Source organism: Chrysemys picta, chromosome 5 (genome assembly GCF_011386835.1).
Source record: "Chrysemys picta bellii isolate R12L10 chromosome 5, ASM1138683v2, whole genome shotgun sequence".
Taxonomy (NCBI): domain Eukaryota; kingdom Metazoa; phylum Chordata; order Testudines; family Emydidae; genus Chrysemys; species Chrysemys picta.
Window position 1 is genome coordinate 116,418,928 of NC_088795.1, and position 22,548 is coordinate 116,441,475.

General features: G+C 43.8%; 1 protein-coding gene and 1 long non-coding RNA gene across 4 annotated transcripts in view; one reads left to right on the forward strand and one right to left on the reverse strand.

Moving 5' to 3' along the window:
* Window positions 1-22,548, forward strand: part of SLC2A9 (solute carrier family 2 member 9) — a 241,514-nt gene that overhangs the window by 34,046 nt on the left and 184,920 nt on the right. Inside the window, exon 1 of one of the 3 annotated variants that reach the window (XR_010601572.1) lies at window positions 5,585-5,850. The exons of 1 other annotated variant lie outside the window; for it this stretch is intronic. The gene's annotated coding sequence lies outside the window, so the exon portion shown is untranslated. Of the gene's footprint in view, window positions 1-5,584; window positions 5,851-22,548 lie in introns of those variants that run through there. One more of the 3 variants, XM_024106865.3, reaches the window with a different exon arrangement.
* The window catches only part of LOC122174196 (uncharacterized), an 80,476-nt gene that overhangs the window by 24,777 nt on the left and 33,151 nt on the right, over window positions 1-22,548 (reverse strand). The window lies entirely within an intron of this gene.

Genomic DNA, 22,548 nt, shown 5'->3' on the forward strand with positions numbered 1-22,548 from the left:
GTGAGGGGGCAGAGTGAATCCACCCATGGAGTGAAAATCAGCTCATGAGAGCTGGTAAACCTGAATGTACAGTTGGAACCATTTTGATGAGAAGATCTGGGAGCTCTCACCTAACGTTGGGTTCAGAGCTTTGTGTTGGCCTAATGTGGTTTAAAGATGTTGTTTTAGAGTCCTTAAAGAGCTAGATGAATACTCAAAGGTAGAAAGCTAAAATATAGCTTTATTCCCTGGTGTATCTTTGCTGTTTGGTGGGTTTTTTTTTTTGGAGGAACATGAAAAAAAAATGGAATTTCCCAGTGCTGCTTTACTGAATAAATAGCAAATGTATGCACACTTAAATCAATAACCTTAGATGCTGCAGTTTTTTTTCTCTGACCGACAAATAGTGCCACCTACACATGCAAGTCTAAGATTTTTCAAAATGTAGTTATGACTGGATTTCTCCCCTCTTCCCTCTTGCCAAACCCCCACAAAAATAACCCAAAACACTGGTGTCACTTGGATCCTATATCCTATATACAATTCCAGCATGCGTGGACAACTCAGACCCCAATTGTGATGACCACAAAAGGAACACCACCACACTCACTGGACTCAGTAATAAGCAGCTCTACATAAACTTCACAGGAGTAATTGGGTCTGGCATTGCTGCCCTTGATTAATAACCTCCTGGTTCTTTGGCCTCCTTTCCTCTGCCAGTCTGTACAACATGCTATTGCTAATGGAGTCCTCCCCTCTACTCCTCTGACCCTGCTAACCCCACTTATCTACTCTCATTGTTTTCTTCCAGTTTTTACCACATCAAACTCAAGCACCTCGAAAGACAGAAGAGCAGAAATACCTTTGCTAAGTTAAGCTTGTATTGTGAAATCTTAAATGTGACTCACTGGTTCATTAAAACACATCCTCATACTCTTCAGTCTCAGTCCCAGTTCATGTAAAAAAAAATTGTAATGATTATGAGAAACCAGAACTTGGCACTGTTTAGACTCAAAGGTGTGGTACTATATTGAATAACACATCTCTAACGCTTATTAAGTCCAACCATTACTGTTGGGGGATTTGGTGTTTTGTTTTGTTTTGTTTTGTTTTGTTTGCCTCAGTGGGAAAGCTAAAGTGGATTTTTATATATAATATATAAATTTCTTTTCAAATTTCTGTGTTGTCTGTCTATAACATGTTAACTCTCCTGAAGCTTGGATTGGCAGTCAGATTTCCATTAAATATTAGTGCCTATAACACATGTGCCCTTACCCACTTTGTTTGTTATCTGTCACAGTATTTATATCTAAGTATACACTGTAGGCTTTTTGGAAGAGGGACCAAACTTCTTTTTTTTTGTTCTCAGGTACCAGGCACACTAATGATGTTGTATAAATAACCCATATAATTCTAAATAATTTAATATTTAAATTTCTAGATTAAGCAAGGTCCCTTTGGGTTCAGTGGCATATTCCTTTTCGATCATTTTCAAGATCATTTGAAAAAGGACTTCTTTCCTAAGACCACAACCAGGGCCACATTCAAGATCTAAGTGCTTTCAGTGTAGACATAGGAACCCAATACTCCAAAAGCAAGATTAATATTCGTCTTTATTCAGGCTGCTCATATTCACATACAAATTATCCATATTAGGAATAACCTGCATGAGCTGTGGGATGACTGAGTTAGCAGACATGAGCCTTATCAATGCTCACTGCAGTCAAAGGAAAGACTCCTTTTGAAAATACTGGGTTTTAGACTGGGCTTCCTATGTGCCAAAGGACTGATCTTGCACCACTGAAGTCAATAAGACGTCTTCCATTGACTTCAACAAAAACAGAATCAGGGCTTTAGTGCATGGACCAGATCTTCTGCAGAACAACCACTTCATGATTCTGACCAGGGAGGTACAATAGAGTATGAATGCTGCAGCCAGCTTTCCTGTTCCAGCTATGGCTTTTCAGACCTGTACCAAGACCCAGCCCAAGACTTGTATTTCACTCTAAGTGTTTTAGGGTTCTTTCTGATTATTGTTATCTTGGTATGTTGCTAAGTAACCAGGTTAATTTGTGTGAATGAAACAAGGTAAAAATCTCTTGTGAGATTTATTGTGTAGCAGCCTGCACTTAGCATATCTGGTTGGTTTTTGTTTTACCTCTTCTTCTCTTTGAGAGATTCTTCTGGTGCACATTTGGTCTTCATAGATCTGCTTGCCATGTAGGATAGAATGAATGTGAAACTGTGGTGGGAGATGAACTGAATGAAATGGATTTACTTTGCATAATGGGCCTTTTCACTTAGAGGAGTGAAATGCTCTTGTGCATTTAGGAACTTCATTTACCTCCAATAGGAAGAATGAAAATGAATATTTAAAAAGGAGAGTCAGTAAAACACGTTGGCTGATGTTTCCAAATTAGTTATTCTGAGGAATGAGGTGGAATCTCATTCAGGTGCTAAGTGGTCATTTTCCTTATGAGGTGAGAGAAAGCAAAAGGGTGACAGGTGGGGCACATGAACTGGAACACACAAGGATCCCAGTGAGAGAATGCTGGGGTAAAGTGGAGAAGCTTTCACTCCTGGAGCACATAAAGGTGCATCTTAGCAAAAAACCATCATGACAATGTGCAAGATTACAACAGTGTTTGTGCACCTCAGGGCATCAGGAAGTGCAATGCTCAAACAGTGGATTGTTGTTGTTGTTGTTTTGTTTGTTTCTTCCCTCTCCTATATTTGGAGACAGTTCGGAGGAAGGATTATGAAATTCTCACCTTTGTAATGTCCCTTTTGCATTACAGGTTGGTTGGCTCCTGAGCACCATCACCTCTTCCAAATGCATTTTGGTATGAGTGTGAAAAGACCCATCTTGTGATGCTGTGGCATGGTCAGCAGAGAGCAGGTAGTGGCTGTTTGTGAACTGTGAACTGGTGTGTTAATTCAACAGCACACCCTTTGGTCAGATAGAGCATTGCTCAGAGTCCACTCGATCTAGCCAGCTCCTCTTGTCTGGGTCTCTCTGGTAGTTCCACTCTGGGCTATGAAGGGTGTTAGTTTCAGTCCTTTGGGGTGTACGGGTTTTCCCCTTGCATTTGGCAGGGTCAGCTAGTCTTGGTACTCATGAGGTCTGAAAACCTGTTTGCTTCTTAAGTCTCTGAGGGTTCAGTAAGTGGAACCTAGGCCCACCCATTCTACTGGGTTCCAGCTCAGGACCCTAAAACCAGGCAGGTAGAATCAAGCCTCAGCAACTCCTCTGCTGTGCCCTGAGCTCCTTCCTTCCTCCCTAGGTTCTGTAGGTTTCTCCAGCCTGTATATCCAGTCGTCCCTTTTCTGGGTGCTGTCCTTGGGTAGCTTCTCACCAAATTGTTGGCAGGACTTTCCTTCTCCAGCCTGCTTGCTCCTCTGGCAGCTACCTTCTGCTTCTCAGCTCTTTTGTTCTCCCAGATGCTATGAGGCTGTCAATGAGTGCTGGCTGGTGGTTGCTGCATTAACCCCTTGGTTGCCAGGCCGGTATGGTGTATATACACCCCATGACATCAGCCCATTTGGCTTTGGCTTTTTTGTACAGAGCAGAACACAGAATCACTAATATTAAGTTCAGGGCCATATCTTGCTTGCCTAACGCATGCTAGTAGTCCCAGTAATGTCAATGGAATTCTTATTCTCTTGTGCATAAAGCAACCAAAATGTGTGCCTCTGTCTGGCTACCACACCAGGATAATCATGTCTCTCACTCCCTCATCCCCACAAAAACATGTGAGCTATGGAAGGGACTTACACAGCCTTCCATGGCTTCAAAGACAGATTTCTGAAAAAGCAGGACAAATTTTCAAATGGTTTTGGAAGCCTAGTTGATGTGCACAATCCTTTCCCTCCCTCTCTCATATATTCCCAGGATGAGCTTGCACATGCACATACTATGTATTAACCTAGCTTGCATACATCTGTGAGTGAGATCTATGCACCTAACTTCTGGGTGTGCACCACTGCTGTGTTGAGAACATTAGTCAAGAGTACGGAGGCAATGAAGCAAGGACTGAATTACTCATAAAGAAACTAATTCAATAGCACAATCAGCCTGGAGTATTCTATGCAAGACAAGTTTTCCTCAAAAGCTTCAGCAGGATACTAAGTGATAGGCATTAAATCATCACCACAAACTCTCATTGGCTGATCAATGATCTTGAAGACCAATATAGTTGCATAGCACTTTCTGAAAGATGGATTAAACCCACTTTCTAGGTATCTCAGACACATTTGGGAGTGAGCGGAAAAAATCTCCACTGTGGCAAATTAGGAACTACCATGCTGTTGCATAGGTGCACCACATGATCTGACTTTCATTAACCTTGTCCTCTTTTCCTGCTTTTGTTTATCACACTTATTGCTGTGTCTTGTTCTCAAAAGGGAATATGAACTCCTCTGGGGGGGGACACTGTCTGTTCATCTGTGTCTAGACAGCACGTAGCACAATGGGATTCAGTCCTGACTGGAGCCTCTAGGCACTATTGCAATGCAATAATAAATACTACTAATAATAATGTGGAACAGGGAAATTAGGTGTGTCACCTATATTAGTCTTACTGGCATTGCTATTAAAGTCTCTGGGATCGAAGCCATCAGAGCTGGTGGATGTTGGAGGCAATTTATTCAGGCTATTGAGAAAGGCATTGATGGATCTACTATAGTGTGTTTTATATCCCAGAGCCTACTTCAAAAAGTGTAGACAGTCCTTCTGGCTGGATAGTGCTGCCTCAGTGGAAGGTGGCAGGAAACTTGGAAGTCTAGGATTGAGTTCTAATAAAGTTCCTACACAGGAGAAAAAAAATATTCAAAAAGAATTCTGAAAGCCGGACAGTGAAGAGAACCTATTGGGATATACCCACCCCTGGCTTCATATTTTATTAGTAACACCCATGTGATTGGAATTATAAAAGGCAAGGTTTCTCAGATGCTATTTACTCTTGAAGACTTATTCAGCTCATGTTTCAGCTCTTGCCCTGATAAGGTAGGAACAATCAGAAATTTTAAAAAATCTTGGAATATGAAAATTAAATGGGACTTTTTTCTAATACGAGATTACTGAGAGTTTAAAATCTTGTTCATTTAAATATGAATTGAAGTTAGTATCATCTACTACATCTCCCCTGAGTCCTTCAGCCAATTTTTTGTGGTTGCATAGTTCAATTTCTTTCTTGCTGTGAGGCAGACCCACAAACAGGGAAATCTGACCAGGCCAGTAATGTCAATGTAATAAAATAGATAAGCAGACTTTTTTTCCTCTAATCCTCTTCAGTTACAGTAATTGTTCTGCCCCTCTACTTTCACATGCGATAATTGTAGCAGTGGTTTGTAACACTGTTTATTTTTACTTATAAGGGAGGAGTTAGAGAATATTGCTTATGGAGTTTGAGTTCTTTTCAACCTCTTTCCTGCCAATTGATTTTATTTTCAGCTTCCAAATATTTAATGAAGTATCTCTGGGAAATGACAAGTGGCTCTGTTTATTCACACTCTATTTCTGCTCATGTTCTAAAGACTTAGGGCTACATCCTGCTCTGCCCTGTGAAGGAGTGTGAAGGCAGTAGCTAGGGCAAGACTCCTTTTGGTGGGCTGAGGTATGTGTTGTGCTGCACATTTAGCCTGTAGGAAGGAGCAGAGGGACGCCCTACTTAATGATTATAGTTAGCTGGCTCACTGGACACACCTCCTTGTCCATAGGTAATATACTGATCGGAATTTAGTTTGCAGTTTGAGTCTTTCCTAATGCTGTCCTTAATGTTTGCTGTTCTGCTGCTTGGTTGGGAGTGAGGAAAGGAATGTGCCAGAGGATTCAACCCTTACCCTGCCTCTCTACTCACTGATCTACAAAAGGTTTGTTTTCTTTAAAGAAATACTATGATCCAGAGAGTTGTCTGTTATATAGATATTTACCTCCTAAAGTAAATGTTCTGTTAACAGTGTGTTCTGTGAAGAGTCAACAAATTCTTTCTTCCATGGACATACGGATAGATTAATGGCATCACGCACAGAGAAACCCCATGCTTAGGGAATAGCTTCTTTCTAAATTGTGTCTGAAAATAGAATCTTTTTATATAATAGCCATGTGCTCCTTGTTTATAAGGAGGGGGAAAAAACATCCAGGGTAGAAAATGAGCTGAAGCTTCCTTCCAAGCCCAAGTTTCTGTGTGTCTTTATAGTGTATTGACTAATAAATGAAGTTAAGCTGTAAAGGAAGGATGGAAAGGATAAGATGGTTCTATGGGCATTCAAGAGTAGCACTGAGCCCTTAATATATGTGCTACCAGGTGGGCAAAAATTGATGGTGCCTGGATGTCTCTTCACCTGCTGTAGACAGACTCAGATCCAGTGCTTTAACAGGCACTAGATCTGACCCTAAATCCATGTCAGGCTTCTGAAGGTTGATTCTGAGATACAGGCTGAGTAGTTGCTTGCTGCGTGAATTTCTTCCCTCTAAGCTGGAAGACAAGCAAGTGAAGTAGAAATCATCTGGTTTGTTGGAGGGATACATAGCATGCAATGATAAAAGAGATTGCTGAACTGATCCCTGTAAGCTCTGATTCTCTGCTGACACAAGTGCTACTGATGGTTAGTCAACTATGGATTAAAATGTTTTGGGGAGAGAAAAATCAGTAGAAGTATCAATGTAAACTTCAACTGGTTTTAAAGGGAATGCATCAAATAGTTTAGGCCCTAAATTAAGATTTCATGTAAAAATTAAAGTCACTTTTTTACAAACATATCAAGGATTCTTTTGAATCTTTAAATAAAAAGGAAAACAAATTATAATCACGACAGCCTCTCTATAGTGCATAAAAACAAACAGCTTAAATGGTGCAAAGTAAACTAGACTTCCATAAGTCATTTCTTTTTAATAATCTATGGTATTCATCTGTCTAATACAAGTTTCTTCTAGAGATACAACTTCTTTTTCAAAGTGTGGACCTCCTTGGGTTTAGCAATCCTTCTTTCTAGAGGTGGTATCTTAGGGCTTTACTATTTGCCTATGATAATGCTAACTGCCACATTTAGATGTGGAATCAAGTAAGTTTGATTTCTAGTTTAGTTTTCATTGGATTCCCAAGGAGGGTACTTGGAGACAGTTTGGCTTGTTGCCCTTTTATTTCAGAACATTACATAGCAGATAAATTCCAAAGTTACCTCTGGGGCATTTCCACTTAATATATAAAACACAAAATCACTAAGTTAAAAGAACATTAAGGTTGCACAGTAGAGCACTCAAAAGTTAGGGAACCTTATTTCTGCCATTTCCTGTGAAACACTAATTCAGTCCCTTTGTGCATATGTATTATGATGCAGCCTTTAAATACATGATCACATACTATTTTTCCCCACAGAACCCCCACCTCATTCAGGGCACCGGATGGATGGTGCTAATGTAACAAGTAGTTATTCAATATTTTGTGTTATGTACTCACACTAAGTATGTGCTCCACATTACTCTAACGCTGCCCTGGAGACAGAATTATTAATTACCTCATGGGCTTGTCTATGCTGTTCATTACTATAGTATCTAGTGTTTGTGAAACAATATATTTGGGAGGAGGGATAGCTCAGTGGTTTGAGCATTGGCCTACTAAGCCCAGGGTTGTGAGTTCAATCCTTGAGGGGGCCACTTAGGGATCTGGGGCAAAGTCAGTGCTTGGTCCTGCTGGTGAGGGCAGGGGGCTGGACTTGATGACCTTTCAAGGTCCCTTCCAGTTCTAGGAGATGGGATATCTCCATTAATTAAAAAAAAAATTATTTTCACCAACTCATTTCAGAGGGATGTTGTATAAGCTCCATTTTACAGCTGGGGAATGGAGGCACAGACATGAAAGTCAAAAGCAGCCACTAATGTTGGGAACCCAATTTGTGACACCTAGAACCTAAGGCCTGGTCTACACTACGTGTTTAGGTCGACTTTAGCAGCGTTAAATCGAATTAAGCCTGGACACGTTCACACGACGAAGCCCTTTCTTTCGACTTAAAGAGCCCTTTAAACCGGTTTCTTTACACCACCTTCGACGAGGGGATTAGTGATAAAATCGGCCTTTGCGGGTCGGAATTGGGGTAGTGTGGACGGAATTCGACGTTATTGGCCTCCGGGAGCTATCCCACAGTGCTTTATTGTGACCGCTCTGGACAGCACTCTCAACTCAGATGCACTGACCAGGTAGACAGGAAAAGACCCGCGAACGTTTGAATTTCATTTCCTGTTTGCCCAGCGTGGAGAGCACAGGTAACCACGCAGAGCTCATCAGCACAGGTAACTGTGATGGAGTCCCAGGATCGCAAAAGAGCTCCAGCATGGACTGAACGAGAGATACGGGATCTGCTCGCCATATGGGGAGATGAATCAGTGCTAGCTGAACTCCGTAGCAGTAAAAGAAATGGCAAAGTATTAGAAAAGGTCTCCAAGGCCATGAAGGACCGAGGCCATAACAGGGATACACAGCAGTGCCGCGTGAAAATTAAGGAGCTACGGCAAGCCTACCACAAAGCCAGAGAAGCAAATGGAAGGTCCGGGGCAGAGCCGCAAACTTGCCGCTTCTACGCGGAGCTGCATGCCATTCTAGGGGGTGCAGCCACCACTACCCCAACCGTGTGCTATGACTCCGTCAATGGAGAAACACACAGGGAAGAGGGTTCGGGGAACGAGGAAGATGAGGATGGAGGTACTTTAGGTAGCTCACAGCAGCAAGGAAGTGGAGAAACCGGTTTCCCCAACAGCCAGGATATGTTTGTCACCCTGGACCTGGAACCAGTAACCCCCGAACTCACCCAAGACCCTGAGGGCACACAGGAGACCTCTGGTGAGTGTACCTTTGTAAATATTATACATGGTTTAAAGGCAAGCGTGTTTAATGATTAATGATTAATTTGCCCTGGCAATCGCGGCCAGTACAGCTACTGGAAAAGTCTGTTAATGTGTATGGGGATGGAGCGGAAATCCTCCAGGGACATCTCCAGAAAGCTCTCCTTCATGTACTCCCAAAGCCTTTGCAAAAGGTTTCTGGGGAGGGCTGCCTTATCCCGTCCGCCATGGTAGGACACTTTACCACGCCAGGCCAGTAGCATGTAGTCTGGAGTCATTGCATAACAAAGCATGGCAGCGTATGGTCCCGGTGTTTGCTGGCATGCAGACAACATCCATTCCTTATCTCTCTTTGTTATCCTCAGGAGAGTGATATCATTCACGGTCACCTGGTTGAAATGGGGTGATTTTATTAAGGGGACATTCAGAGGTGCCCGTTCCTGCTCTTCTGAACAGAAATGTTCCCCGCTGTTAACCACGCGGTGGGGGGAGGGGTGAAGTGATCATCCCAGAGAATCGTGTGTGTGTGTGGGGGTGGTTTACTTGGGTTTGTGCTGCATGTTAACCCGGAAACCACAGCCCCTCCTTTTACATTGAAAACCCATTTTAAATGGCCAACCCAATTCATCCTTGATATGGGAAATGCGCTGCTGTTTGAAACCATTCCCACATGTTAAGAAGGTTAAAAAAGCCAAAAGACTGTGGCTTACCATGGCTGCCTGCAAGCCGAAATATGTTGCCTGGCACTGCGTGAGTGATCTCTCATACCAAACCGGCAGGCAGAGGAAAAATGCGACCTTGTAATGAAAGAGTGTACCCATTGTTCTCTAAAATGTGTCTTTTTTAACCACCTCTCCCTTCTCCTCCACCAGCTGCAAATGTTTCTCCTTCGCAGAGGCTAGTGAACATTAGAAAGAGAAAACGGAGGATGCAGGACGATACGTTCACGGAGCTCCAGATGTCCTCCCACGCTGATAGAGCACAGCAGAATGCGTGGAGGCAGTCAATGTCGGACATGAGAAAAGCACAATATGAACGAGAGGAGAGGTGGCGGGCTGAATGGCGGGATGAAAAGAGCAAGTGGCGGGCTGAAGATGATAGGTGGCGTCAGCTTGCAGACAGACGGCAAGAGTCAATGCTCCGTCTGCTGGAGCATCAAACTGATATGTTCCAGCGTATGGTTGAGCTGCAGGAAAGGCAGCAGGAGCAGAGACCGCCGCTACAGCCCCTGTGTAACCAACAGCCCTCCTCCCCAAGTTCCATAGCCTCCTCACCCAGACGCCCAAGAACACGGTGGGGGGGCCTCCGGCCACCCAGTCACTCCACCCCAGATGATTGCCCAAGCATCAGAAGGCTGGCCTTCAATAAGAGTTAAAGTTTTAAAATGCAGTGTGTCCTTTTCCATCCCTCCTCCCCCACCCATCCCAGGCTACCTTGGCAATTATCCCCCTACGTGAGGAATTAATAAAGAATGCATGAATGTGAAATAACAATGACTTTATTGCCTCTGCAAGCGGTGCTCGAAGTGGGGAGGGGAGGGTGGGGTGGTTGGTTTACAGGGAAGTAGAGTGAACCGGGTGGGGGGGGGTTGGAGGGTTCATCAAGGAGAAACAAACAGAAGTTTCACACCGTAGCCTGGCCAGTCACAAAACTCGTTTTCAAAGCTTCTCTGATGCGCACCACGCCCTGCTGTGCTCCTCTAACCGCCCTGGTGTCTGGCTGCACGTAATCAGCGGCCAGGCGAGTTGCCTCAACCTCCCACCCCGCCATAAATGTCTCCCCCTTACTCTCACAGATATTGTGGAGTGCACAGCAAGCAGCAATAACAATGGGGATATTCTTTTCGCTGAGGTCTGAGCGAGTCAGTAAGCTGCGCCAGCGCGCTTTTAAACGTCCAAATGCACATTCCACCACCATTCGGCACTTGCTCAGCCTATAGTTGAACAGGTCCTGACTCCTGTCCAGGCTGCCTGTGTACGGCTTCATGAGCCATGGCATTAAGGGGTAGGCTGGGTCCCCAAGGATCACGATAGGCATTTCAACATCCCCAACGGTTACTTTCTGGTCCGGGAAGAAAGTCCCTTCCTCCAGCTTTCGAAACAGACCAGAGTGCCTGAAGACGCGAGCATCATGTACCTTTCCCGGCCATCCCACGTTGATGTTGGTGAAACGTCCCTTGTGATCCACCAGGGCTTGCAGCAGCATTGAAAAGTACCCCTTGCGGTTTATGTACTCGGTGGCTTGGTGCTCCGGTGCCAAGATAGGGATATGGGTTCCGTCTATGGCCCCACCACAGTTTGGGAATCCCATTTCAGCAAAACCATCCACTATTGCCTGCACGTTGTCCAGAGTCACTACCCTTGATATCACCAGGTCTTTCATTGCCCTGGCAACTTGGATCACAGCAGCCCCCACCGTAGATTTGCCCACTCCAAATTGATTCCCGACTGACCGGTAGCTGTCTGGTGTTGCAAGCTTCCACAGGGCTATCGCCACTCGCTTCTCAACTGTGAGGGCTGCTCTCATCTTGGTATTCTGGCGTTTCAGGGCAGGGGAAAGCAAGTCACAAAGTTCCATGAAAGTGCCCTTACGCATGCGAAAGTTTCGCAGCCACTGGGAATCGTCCCACACCTGCAGCACGATGCGGTCCCACCAGTCTGTGCTTGTTTCCCGGGCCCAGAATCGGCGTTCCAGGCCATGAACCTGCCCCAGTGACACCATGATTTCCACATTGCTGGGGCCTGTGCCTTGTGAGAGGTCTATGTCCATGTCAATTTCCTCATCACTCTCTTCGCCGCGCTGCAATCGCCTCCTCGGCTGGTCCGGGTTTCGCCTTGGCATGTCCTGGCTCTGCATATACTCCAGGACATTGTGCGTGGTGTTCATAGTGCTTATAATTGCCGCTGTGATCTGAGCGGGCTCCATGATCCCAGTGCTAGCTATGGCGCCTGGTCTGAAAAAAGGCACGAAACTAGTATCTGACGGACCAGGGGAAGGAGGGAGGGAGGGAGGGAGGGCCGAGTGACGACATGACGTACAGGTACAGGGAATTAAAATCAAGAAAGGTGGCTGTGCATCAGGGAGAAACACAAACAACTGTCACACAGAATGGTCCCCCCAAAGATTAAACTGAAAACCCTGGGTTTAGCAGGCCGTTGATTTGACGGAGGGAGGAGGAAAGCAAATGAATACAGAACAAATCTATTTTTTACATCTTAAGACGACGGTGCAGCATGACTGATAGCCCTCGGCATCTTCTGGGTGCTTGGCAGCAAATACTGGGCGCTTGGCAGTTAGTGTACTACGATGGCCTTCAGGCCTATTGCACCATCTGCTGCTCAGGGAAGACTCTGCTAATGTGCGATGATCCAACTTGTAATAGGACGGTTACCAGTCGTAATACACCATCTACTGCCAAAAGGCAAAAGGCAAAAGGCAAGGGGCTGGTGCAATGCAGCCCTACGGCTGCCAGCCCCACAGCTGCCAGCACCCAGATCACCGATGAAGGCTACCAGTCATGCTGCACCATCTACCGCCAAAAGGCAGTTAGCTGCTGCTGCTGTGTAGCAATGCAGTCCCACGTCTGCCGGCACCCAGATGACATATGGTGACGGTGAGCTGAGCGGGCTCCGTGCTTGCCGTGGTATGTTGTCTGCACAGGTAACCCAGGTAAAAAGGCGCGAATCTATTGTCTGCCGTTGCTCTGACGGAGGGGGAGGGGCCTGACAACATGTACCCAGAACCTCCCGCGACACTGTTTTGCATCATCCGGGCATTGGGATCTCAACCCAGAATTCCAATGGGCGGCGGAGACTGCGGGAACTGTGGGATAGCTACCCATAGTGCAATGCTCCGGAAGTCAACGCTAGCCTCGGTACTGTGGACGCGGTCCGCCGACTAGAGCACTTAGAGCATTTTATGTGGGGACACACACAATCGGCTGTATACAACCGATTTCTATAAAACCGGCTTCTATTAATTCGACCTAATTTCGTAGTGTAGACATACCCTAACTTTTCAGAGCATGTAGCACTTTTATGTCCAAAGCACAGCTCCCATTGAGTTCATTTGCAGCTACTGAGTGCTCAGCATTTCTTTTAATCAAGCTCCATCCAGTTGGACACCTAGAAAACAAAGCACACACTATCAGTGACCACCTGTGAAAAGTTTGGTTTCAGTGACTTGCCCAGCATTACGTAGGAACTTTGTGGCAGAAGCAGGTATAGAATTCAGTTATCCAGGGCAGCATTCAACTATCTTAGCCATGAAACCATCCTCTCTTCCTTCAACCTCCTGCATTCACAACACTTGCAGCTTCTGCAACAAATGAAGCAGAGGTCCTACAATCTCTTTCAGTATACAACCCTGATTTATCCCCAGAGCTGATCCATTTTGTGCACTGAATGAAGCAGGGGTCCTGGGGAAAAACAGTCTTTATTTCCATCATCATATGCTATCATAATGCACATGCACAATGGGCTGAATTAAGGTTGCCTAACTTAAGGCTGCAAAGTCAAGCACACTTAATGCTATTTTAAGCTTGTGTGTGTAACTTCCTAGGTGGGGGGTGGTTTTTTTTTATAAAGAAAATTGAAAAACAAATTTTATCCCGTGACATCATATTGACATCCCTGGGGTTGGAACCTGTAGATTCACTGCACAGACCTCTGCCACTTGAGTTAATAAAATAATAAATAGCAGTAGTAGGTTGTCATCTTCATTGTGGACCAGCATTAGAGGTGAATGAGACACTATGCCAGTGTCCTCTCCCCCCCCCCACCCACCCAGGGAACTGGCTCCCAGTCTCCCACACCCACCCACAGCTGTGTGTCCCAGTCTTCTTGCCCAAACAGTGCTATTTTCCCCTGACTGTAAGTTCCAGTATTCTTGCCCAGCCAGTCTCATTTAGTTTCTCTCCACTCCACCCTCTTGCCCAGTCTCACCAGACTGTTTGTTCCAGTATACTCCTTTTCTCCTCCTGGGTTCAGATTTTGTCATCCTTGAATTTTAATCAGACAGCTTCCCACTCCAGGCTGCCTGGGTGCCATGGTGGGGGTGGGGAGGTTGGTGGGGGGAGGGCCAATGAGAGACAGGAAAGAAAGGCACCATGCTCTCAGTTCCAGTGTCCAGTCCCAACCTGGCCCAGCAACTATTACAGGTGAAGTCCAGCTATGCCCCCTTTAGTCCTGGGCTGGAGCACGTTCAGTTGCTTTGTTGGAATAGCACATATGCAATCTGGTCAACACTAGTAATTCTCTAGCTTCATTCTCAGAAATGGCTGAGCTGTTTAGGGTGAAATTCAACAGTCTAAGGCAGACACCACCAAAAATGTCAGCCCCAGTGAACAGAGTTTGACAAAGTTAACAGGGCCTTATAACAGTAAGTATTGTGAAACTTTTTATAGCACTAGCAGCCTCACCTATAATAAGCTACCAGAGGTCCTCCACTATAGAGCCAATGTGAAATTGTCTATTGTATTTAGTTGTTGTGGTTAACATTTCACTGTTTCTCTATGCAAAAATGTATTCAATAACACCTTAGAATGTTAAAAGTTGCTTTTAGTATAGTAACACAAGTAGAAAAAGAGCACACACTATTTTTTTTTTAACAATTAAGCTAGAACTGACCACAGGATGAGAATTCCATTTCATGGCAACTTCTGAGGTTTGTGATGTTGCATTGGAAGTAAAGCAAAACCCTTTTAACACTTTTAAAACAATTGAATTATGTCAGGGAAGGGGGTTGTGTGTGTGTCACTCCATAGTCTGAGGGTTACAGTAGTGGGATGAGACCCACATCCCAGGCCAATATCCTAATCACCTAGCTATTTTGTTTTTTCCTCTATGCCCCAGACCCAAAAACTTTCCTAACAAAAGTTTAGTAGAAAGAAATTTTTTGGCTTTGATAAAACAGCATATTTTGGCAAAAATATTCCAACCAGTTCTACGTTAAATCATTGAAGATTAGTAGTATTAGTATTGTTCTTCCCATCTTCAGATTCTCTTCCCTCTGTTATTCTGAAAACAATAGTACACATGAGATGGGAGGTGTATGTCATCTTCCCCAACCTTAGGTGATTTCCAGCATCTGGTATATACTTCTTACTTCTGCTACCAGACTTACCTCCCTACTAACCATCTGATGTAACTCACCTCTTCATTGCTGGTTCCCACCTCAGACTAGTTGGGAACTATCATATGGGTTAGGAAAATCATGTTGGGAGAGCAACTCAGGGGAAAAGGGCCTTTGCCCATAGGGTGAGGTAGAATAATTCCACCAAGAGACCCTTGGTGATCTGCCCTACTTTAATGGCAAAAAAATCTTTCCTTTTCCCCGGCCCAGTCCCCTTTCACTAATCCTGAAGTTACACTGGGGTGGGACTATGTGGTTTTTGGCTAGTCCCAAATTTAGACTGGGAAGAAGACGTTCTGTTTGGTCATAATGACAATCAGTAGGGATCAAAAATACCGGAGATCTGTTTAAACAGGGAGTTTTCAAAACATCTTATACAATTGCAAGACTATATCCAACTGCACCATGCAGAGAGAGGGAGTTATCTGCCAGTCAGAAAAACAATGTCTATGGGTAAAACAGCATTTTACAATTATTAGTTGTTTTCTTAATAGCCAAGATAAGAGAGGTCCTTTTTGTGGTCTCTATAGTTAACAGTATAGTCAGCACAACTAGGCCTTATTAAATGACCTTAGGAGGAGTGGGGAAAATATTTTCAGGAACAAACTGAGAATGGTAAATTGAGAGAGGATACTGTTGACTTTTCAGTGCTCTGCTTAAAAAAAATAATCAAGGATTCAATTTCTATCATTTGAAGTTATTCCAAGCTTTTTAACTCCAAGCTGTTTTTAAAAGGATTGTTAATGGTGACTCTTGCTGGAACTCTTTTGCAAATGAAGAGGACATTATTACACGTGTTATGATCTTGCCAGAAGTTCAGAATGTTTGGCAGCATGTGGAAGAGGACTGGTGTCAGTTCTGTATTCAGAAATAAAACTTGCTGAAACAGATTTCACACTGCAAATGGAAAAGCCTTGCATCAGTGCTTGTGTGACAAATGTCTCATTAAGTGTTTAATTACCTGTATTTCAAAACAGTTTTCACAAATAAACCTTTGTGTGAGATAATATGCACCAGATGGGGGAGAGGACAGATCTGAAGACTAAGGATATATGGTTATGATCTTTCCTTAATGTAGTCATGTAAGAAAGAAATCAGCTTGTGTGTTTATGGAGTGTTTTTTGAGTTCTGATATTCTAGTCTCTGATCTGGGCTGTGTGCAGTCTCATGAAGCTGTAATTTTCTTCCTTATGTGTTGTGTTCACCACTTTATTTTATATCCCACACACAAACAAACAACAGAGAGCTAGGGTATATATTTGATCATATATCCCTGCTCCAATAAATACTTAATCCTTTATACAAAGAGAAACAGCTCCAGCTGAGAGTGAGAGGTCCACCTCAAGAGCCAGTAGTCTCTAATGTGGGAGACCCAGGTTTCACCCTACTCTGAATTGAAGAGCGCTGATGCAGAATGGGAGGTGGGAACTTACAAATTGTGAAAGCTTTCGTGGGACAAGGAAAACCATTTGCTGATCAGTTCTACTGCAACCTCAACACCTTGCACTCCATGTGCAAGACATAATTCTTTGACCTTGCCTTTGCTAAGAAAGAAAAGAGCACAGTAGTCAGACAACCAAAACACTACTGCGCACACACTAGTTTTAACTGGGGAGAGGATGAGAGAAAATGAACCACACATGTCATATATTAGTCACATCCCCATATGCTCTACTGGAAGGTGCTCAGATATTCTATTGATGGGACAAATATAAAAACCTGTACAGGTCAGCACATAGTATTTACATTTGTTTTGTAGGCTTAATATCAGTTTATCCATAGCTGGGATATGCCAAATCTTATGGCTTCAACCGCCATCCATCAGCAGCAGAGATATGTTCTGTGTTTTCATTATTATATTTTGAAGCACAAATTGTGTTATGTTCCTATGTACAATGGGATAACACTGTATAGTAGAACCTCAGAGTTATGAACACCAGAGTTATGAATTGACTGTTCAACCACACACCTCATTTGGAACCGGGAGTAGGCAACCAGACAGCAGCAGACAAAAAGAAAACAAAACAAAAAAAGCAAACAGTACTGTTAAATGTAAACTACTAAGAAAAATAAAGGGAAAGTTTAAAAAATTGACAAGGTAAGAAAACTGTTTCTGTGCTTGTTTCATTTCAGTTAAGATGGTTAAAAGCAGCATTTTTCTTCTGCATAGTGAAGTTACAAAGCTGTTAAGTCAGTGTTCAGTTGTAAACTTTTGAAAGAACCATAATGTTCTGTTCAGAGTTATGAACATTTCAGAGTTACGAACAACCTCTCTTCCTGAGATGGTCATAACTCTGAGGTTCTACTGTAGAATATAAATTTCCCAATAACCCCCAGAATTTACCCATGTTACTGTAATTGACCGTCAGCTTATAGTTGTATGATACTTTCACTAGCTTTATGATGTAATCTTGTGGTTTTTTTAAACTAACTGAAGTATTTCTGTGCGAATTTTTTTCTTAAGACTAAGGCCCTGAATCAGCCAAGCTTTTAAACACATGCTTAACATTTGACTTAAGCAAGTGCAAATGTTAAGCATATGCTTAAGTTCTTTATTGAATCAGAGCCTTAAAGCTGACTCCTGCATGTCTTTGAGCATCTCCTGATATGCTGAGCATCCTCAACTTTTCACTGTAGCCAGTGGAAAATGAGGGCACTTTCTTAGCCCAGTGCAGATTTAGGCTCTATTAGCATTGCCTTCAATCAGAGAGTGGCCAATGTGCCTCAATCATTATAATTCATGAGTCTGAGGTCTATCTCTAGCCATTTACTTGCTGTTTCAAAGTGTGCAATACTTTCATGATATGGAAAATCAGGACTGATTAACCTATGAGACTTTGAGCCCATCATCTCTCCAGATTAGCGGCTACTCAATTAATCCGTTCCCCGCCCAAACTCTAGAGGTTGTTTCTTAGAACTCTGGGGTACAGCTAGTTCTCTGCCCCTTCCCTTGAACTAAGTGAAAAATGAAGTAAAGTTGCATTCTTTATAGTGACATGAGATTTACAGTTAGATATAATCAAGTTATGGTCATGTGCCATGGGTGAAGTCTGCAATAAAGCTTGTAACAAGATAAAGAGACTGGTACAGTTTGTCATATAGCTAAAGCAGAGATGCCTTTTAACATAAAAATCCTGTCATAATGGCTGCATTGTGTCAGTTACATGTTTAAGAACGTCAACATTTTGCTGATTTTAATGCCTTACTTCCATTATAGTATATCAGTGGTTTCATTGTTTTGACATATTGACTTATACTACCAAATCATTGCAGATTTTAAGGCTTTAAACAAATCAGATATTATGGTCAATTGCTTGAGTGGGCACAGAATTAACTGCAGAAATTCTGGTTGTATTTTACACCCGTGCTGGGGATGCATTGAAACAGCAGCAGCCTCCAATGTGCCTATCAAGGAGAAGGCAATTTGGGGGTGTTATATTCTCCTCCCACTATCTCCCCACCAACAAAAAGTGATTGATAATTCTCCAACTTCTTGTTAATTGAGACAATCCAGCCCCAAGCTCCATCCCACCTTGACGGCGCATGGGGGACTGGGCATCCCAACTGCATTGCTCCCTTTCCTGGGTCTTGCTTTGAACACTTGCTAAATTGATTGATAGTTCAGGCAGGAGGGATGCCTGCAAGCTCTGCAATGAGCTAGGCAGCCACAGGATGGAAAGCAGGAGGAAGTTGCTAGTGTATGTTGTCTACACACATAACAAGTTTCAGGGGATGGAAGCAGAGGTGAGGTGTGGGCTAGTCATGTGCCCCCACAGAACCTTTCAATTGTGTCCCCTCACTATCCACCGTTCTGTGTTGCCTCCGCATGAAGAGAAGCGTTAACGTTTTGTAGGGTGCATCAAAGAGTTTTATGGGACTATTTCAAAGGTGCCATACAACTCTTTAGAAAGCATGTCATTTTGACTGTGCACTCTACCATGGTGTAGATATTCTCAAAGGCCTTTAACATTGGGAGAAACAGATTTTTTTCCCTTAAACAATTTGGCTAGGTTTGTGTGAAATATGTGGCTTGTAAATGCCAGATAGAAAGAATGTAAGTCTCTAGAGCAGTCATTCTCCGCAGCAGAGTCCACTTCCTCTCCTCTCCAACACTAGGAGGTCAAGCAGTGCTCTCCATGCCCCTTCCCTTGGCACCTTTGCTGAGACTAATTCTTTCAAGCAGACAAAGGAAAACATTGTTCACAAGTTTTCCTAGGCTGAAGTTTTGCTTTGGATGCTAAACGATTCCACCCCCGCCCCCACCCCGTCTTATCAGTCAGCTATATTGTTAGTCCTCATTCCCCTACCCCCATGTATGCTCAGCCCCTCCCAAACAGCCAACCTCCAAAGGATGGTTTTACAAATAAATGGGGATCTGGGGATGTCAGAGGGTCTTATGTGGATCCAGAAGGTCTGTAAACATTTTTTTCTGCCTCTATTTTCTTAGATAAGAATGTGGACTTGAAACTACCTGACAGCTATGTGGGGAAGGGCAGGTGGCTTATTAGGAAAACTGTCTCCAGCAAAAATCTTCACATTTTGATGGGACCAAATGCACCCTTGTATTCACACTCAACACCATTGTAATAATCTTTGTACAAAATATTCCTTGTGAGGTATCATTTGAAAAACAACTTGCTGGTCAATATCAAGATGTATGTAGCAACATTATGTGTAAAGTTATTAAATCCCCCTGTACGATATTAGCACATGTTTAAAAAAATCCAAACACAAGCCCTTCCTAGAGAAAAGTTGTTGAACAGGTCTATCCTAAACACAGGAGTGTAGCTGTACACTTCAATGTACATTTAAATTGTAAACAGGGTTCTCAGACAGCAGGAGGGGGAACACAAAAGGAAAATCTGCTTTTCAGCAAACAGACGTGAGAAGAAACAGCATGTAACCTCTTTCACCACCAGACACCATGTCACTGCCTTTACTATGTACTGCAGTAACCCTAAGGAAAATGCATTTCAAAGAGTGACTGAACTATAAAAGGGAAGGGCAAGAACACTCCAAGTTCTCTCCCCCATCCTTCTCTTTTGCTCAGCAATGTAGCTGGAAACCTGTGATAAGAATTTCACCTTGAACTAAATCTAGTTTAGTAAGTTTATGAAGCGTTTTATCTTTTTCCTCTTGTAACCATTTACAACTAACTACAAAGAGATTTTAAGTGAGTACAAGTATAAGGCATTAAACAAAATTGTTTTATTCTTTAATTAAAACTAGTCGAGGGTTGTGAATTGTTTGGATAACTCTATTTAAACGTAGCAGACTGTTGTATATTGATCCCCTTAATGGGGCAACAGGTCTAACATATTTGGACCATCCAGAAGAGGACTGGACAGTGCAGGACACATGTTTTGAGAGAAAATGTGGGCCTGGAAGTGTGTTGGGTCACCCTGCAAGTGGTAACCAAGGTGGTGGAAGCCAGAGTGACTGATGTGTGGCTGGCAGGCTACAGCTATACATGGACTCTCCTGGTGTTACCTGCATGCTAGAAGGCTGTTTGTGAGTAGCCCAGGTGCAAGCTAGAGCATCCAAGCATTGTCAGGCATCCGAGTTTGCAGAGCATCTCTCACTGGTCTGGGTAGCACCCCAGAATGTCATAGCTGGTGACTGCAAAATAAGCACTAAACAGCTGTACAAGGGGCACTCTTGTGTACTAGCAAGGTATCCTGCACTGCTGCTTGCACTGAACACCTTCTTCAACATTCCTTTTGTTGTTTAATATTTGTACTAGCAGAGTGTCTTGAAGCCCCAGTCATGGACCAGGCCCCCATTGTTCTTGGCACTGTACACAAACCGAACATGGGACATCTTTGAATAGACTTTTTTTAACATGCTGAGCATCTTGTATCATCTAGGTGTGAATGTAATGGAAACTAAATACAAGTGACACTACAGTAGGGCCCTGATTCCTGATTGAGGTCTCTAGGTGCTACTCTAATACAAATAGTAACTAGCTTTATAGAGCCATTTCATCTTGGTGGGTTGGCCTTGAACTGGTGAACATGATCCTTCTAGGTAATAATTATCTCCATCTCATGATCATGCAGCTTCAGGATGTGGTCCTGTCAGGGTAACACTGGCCCTTTAAGAAGCAGTAGGACCAGTGCACCTGTGACTCAATTTGGCCAATGAATTGGTCTTAAAAGAGGGCTCCTGGGCCCTAGAGGAAGAGGGATTCAGTGCAGGAGAGACCTTGTGAGTTGGGAGAAAGACATGAGGTGAGAGCTGCCAGAGCCAGGAAATTGACAGTGGTTCCTGGAAGAAGGCTGAAGGTCTAAGAGCAGCAAGAAGAGTTTGCTGGCTGCCATCCCCAAGTCAGAGGGCCGGGGCCAGAGAGCTGAAGGCCAGCGAACAGCAGAGGGAGGTGTGTGCTGGCTCTAAGCTGGAGAGCTGCTGCATAGGGTTGGAGAGGGCTGAAGGCAGGGGAGCAGTGGAGGGGAGAAGCTGATGTCTCCACACTGGAGAACTGGACCCAGGTTGTGATAGGACCTGGGGGCATGAAGGATGCTCTCCTGGTGAGATGGATCTCCCAGCACAGAGGCTGTGGGTGTTCCTGCTGGGAAGAGTGGGGTTCCACTCTAGCTGGAAGGGCTGCAGTGGCTGTCCTGGCAGAGGGACAGAAGGGGACTGTCAAGGAGCCTAGGTGTAGTGGAAGTCACTGGAGTATGGTATGGAAGGACTCAACAAAGAGGCTAGTGTCAGTCCATGCTGGGGAAAGTGGGGTTTTAAGAACTACATGTGGGAAATGGGCTATGTTTGGGACTCTTGTTGGCGACTCTTTGAATTGTGTTTTGGTATCAAACCGCATTGATGGACTAGAGGATAAGCTTTCATGGAGTTACTGGGGACTTAAAGAGGAAACTGAAGCAGATGTGCCTGTCCTGCCATGGCCTACAACAGGGAGTGCTCTAGGTGGGGCTGCCCTAGGACAGACCCATAATCTGCTGTTTCTCCAGTAATATGGTGAGTGCACTCAGCTCCCATTGACTTTAATAGGCGTTGAGGGTGCTCAGCCCCTTGTAGGAGAAGTGCCAAACTGCTTATAGAATCGGGCCCTGTATGTATTGATTTCTTCTAATGTTTCGTTTTTGTGGTGAGGAGCAATAGTATAAATTGATTTTCCCAGAATTCATACTTTTTCCATTCTCCTGGTCCAAATTCTGCCCTCAGTTATACTCAGTGTTCCTCAGTGATTTCTGCCTCTTGGCATTGTTCATAGATAAACTTTCTATTCATCACACCCATGTGTGAACACATTATCCACTCATTCCTTGATTTCAAGGGAATTTACTTCTCCTTTTTGACATTCCTCTTATATATATATATATATATATATATATATGCTATCTATGGAGAAGTGACCTGCTGCACAATCACATCTGGGATTTACATAGACAGAAATTAAGTGTCAGTTAGCCTCTGCTCAGAAAGGTGAGAATCATGTAATGCTATCATCAGAGCTGTCAATAGATTTTCTTGCAGTAGTACCCCCCCAGCAGAGCCAGTCCTGGAAAATTCAGTTCCCTTTGCTGTGGCTAATGTGGCAAAGCAGCTCTCTCGTTCTTTAAGCAGGCAGGTATCGTAGTTAG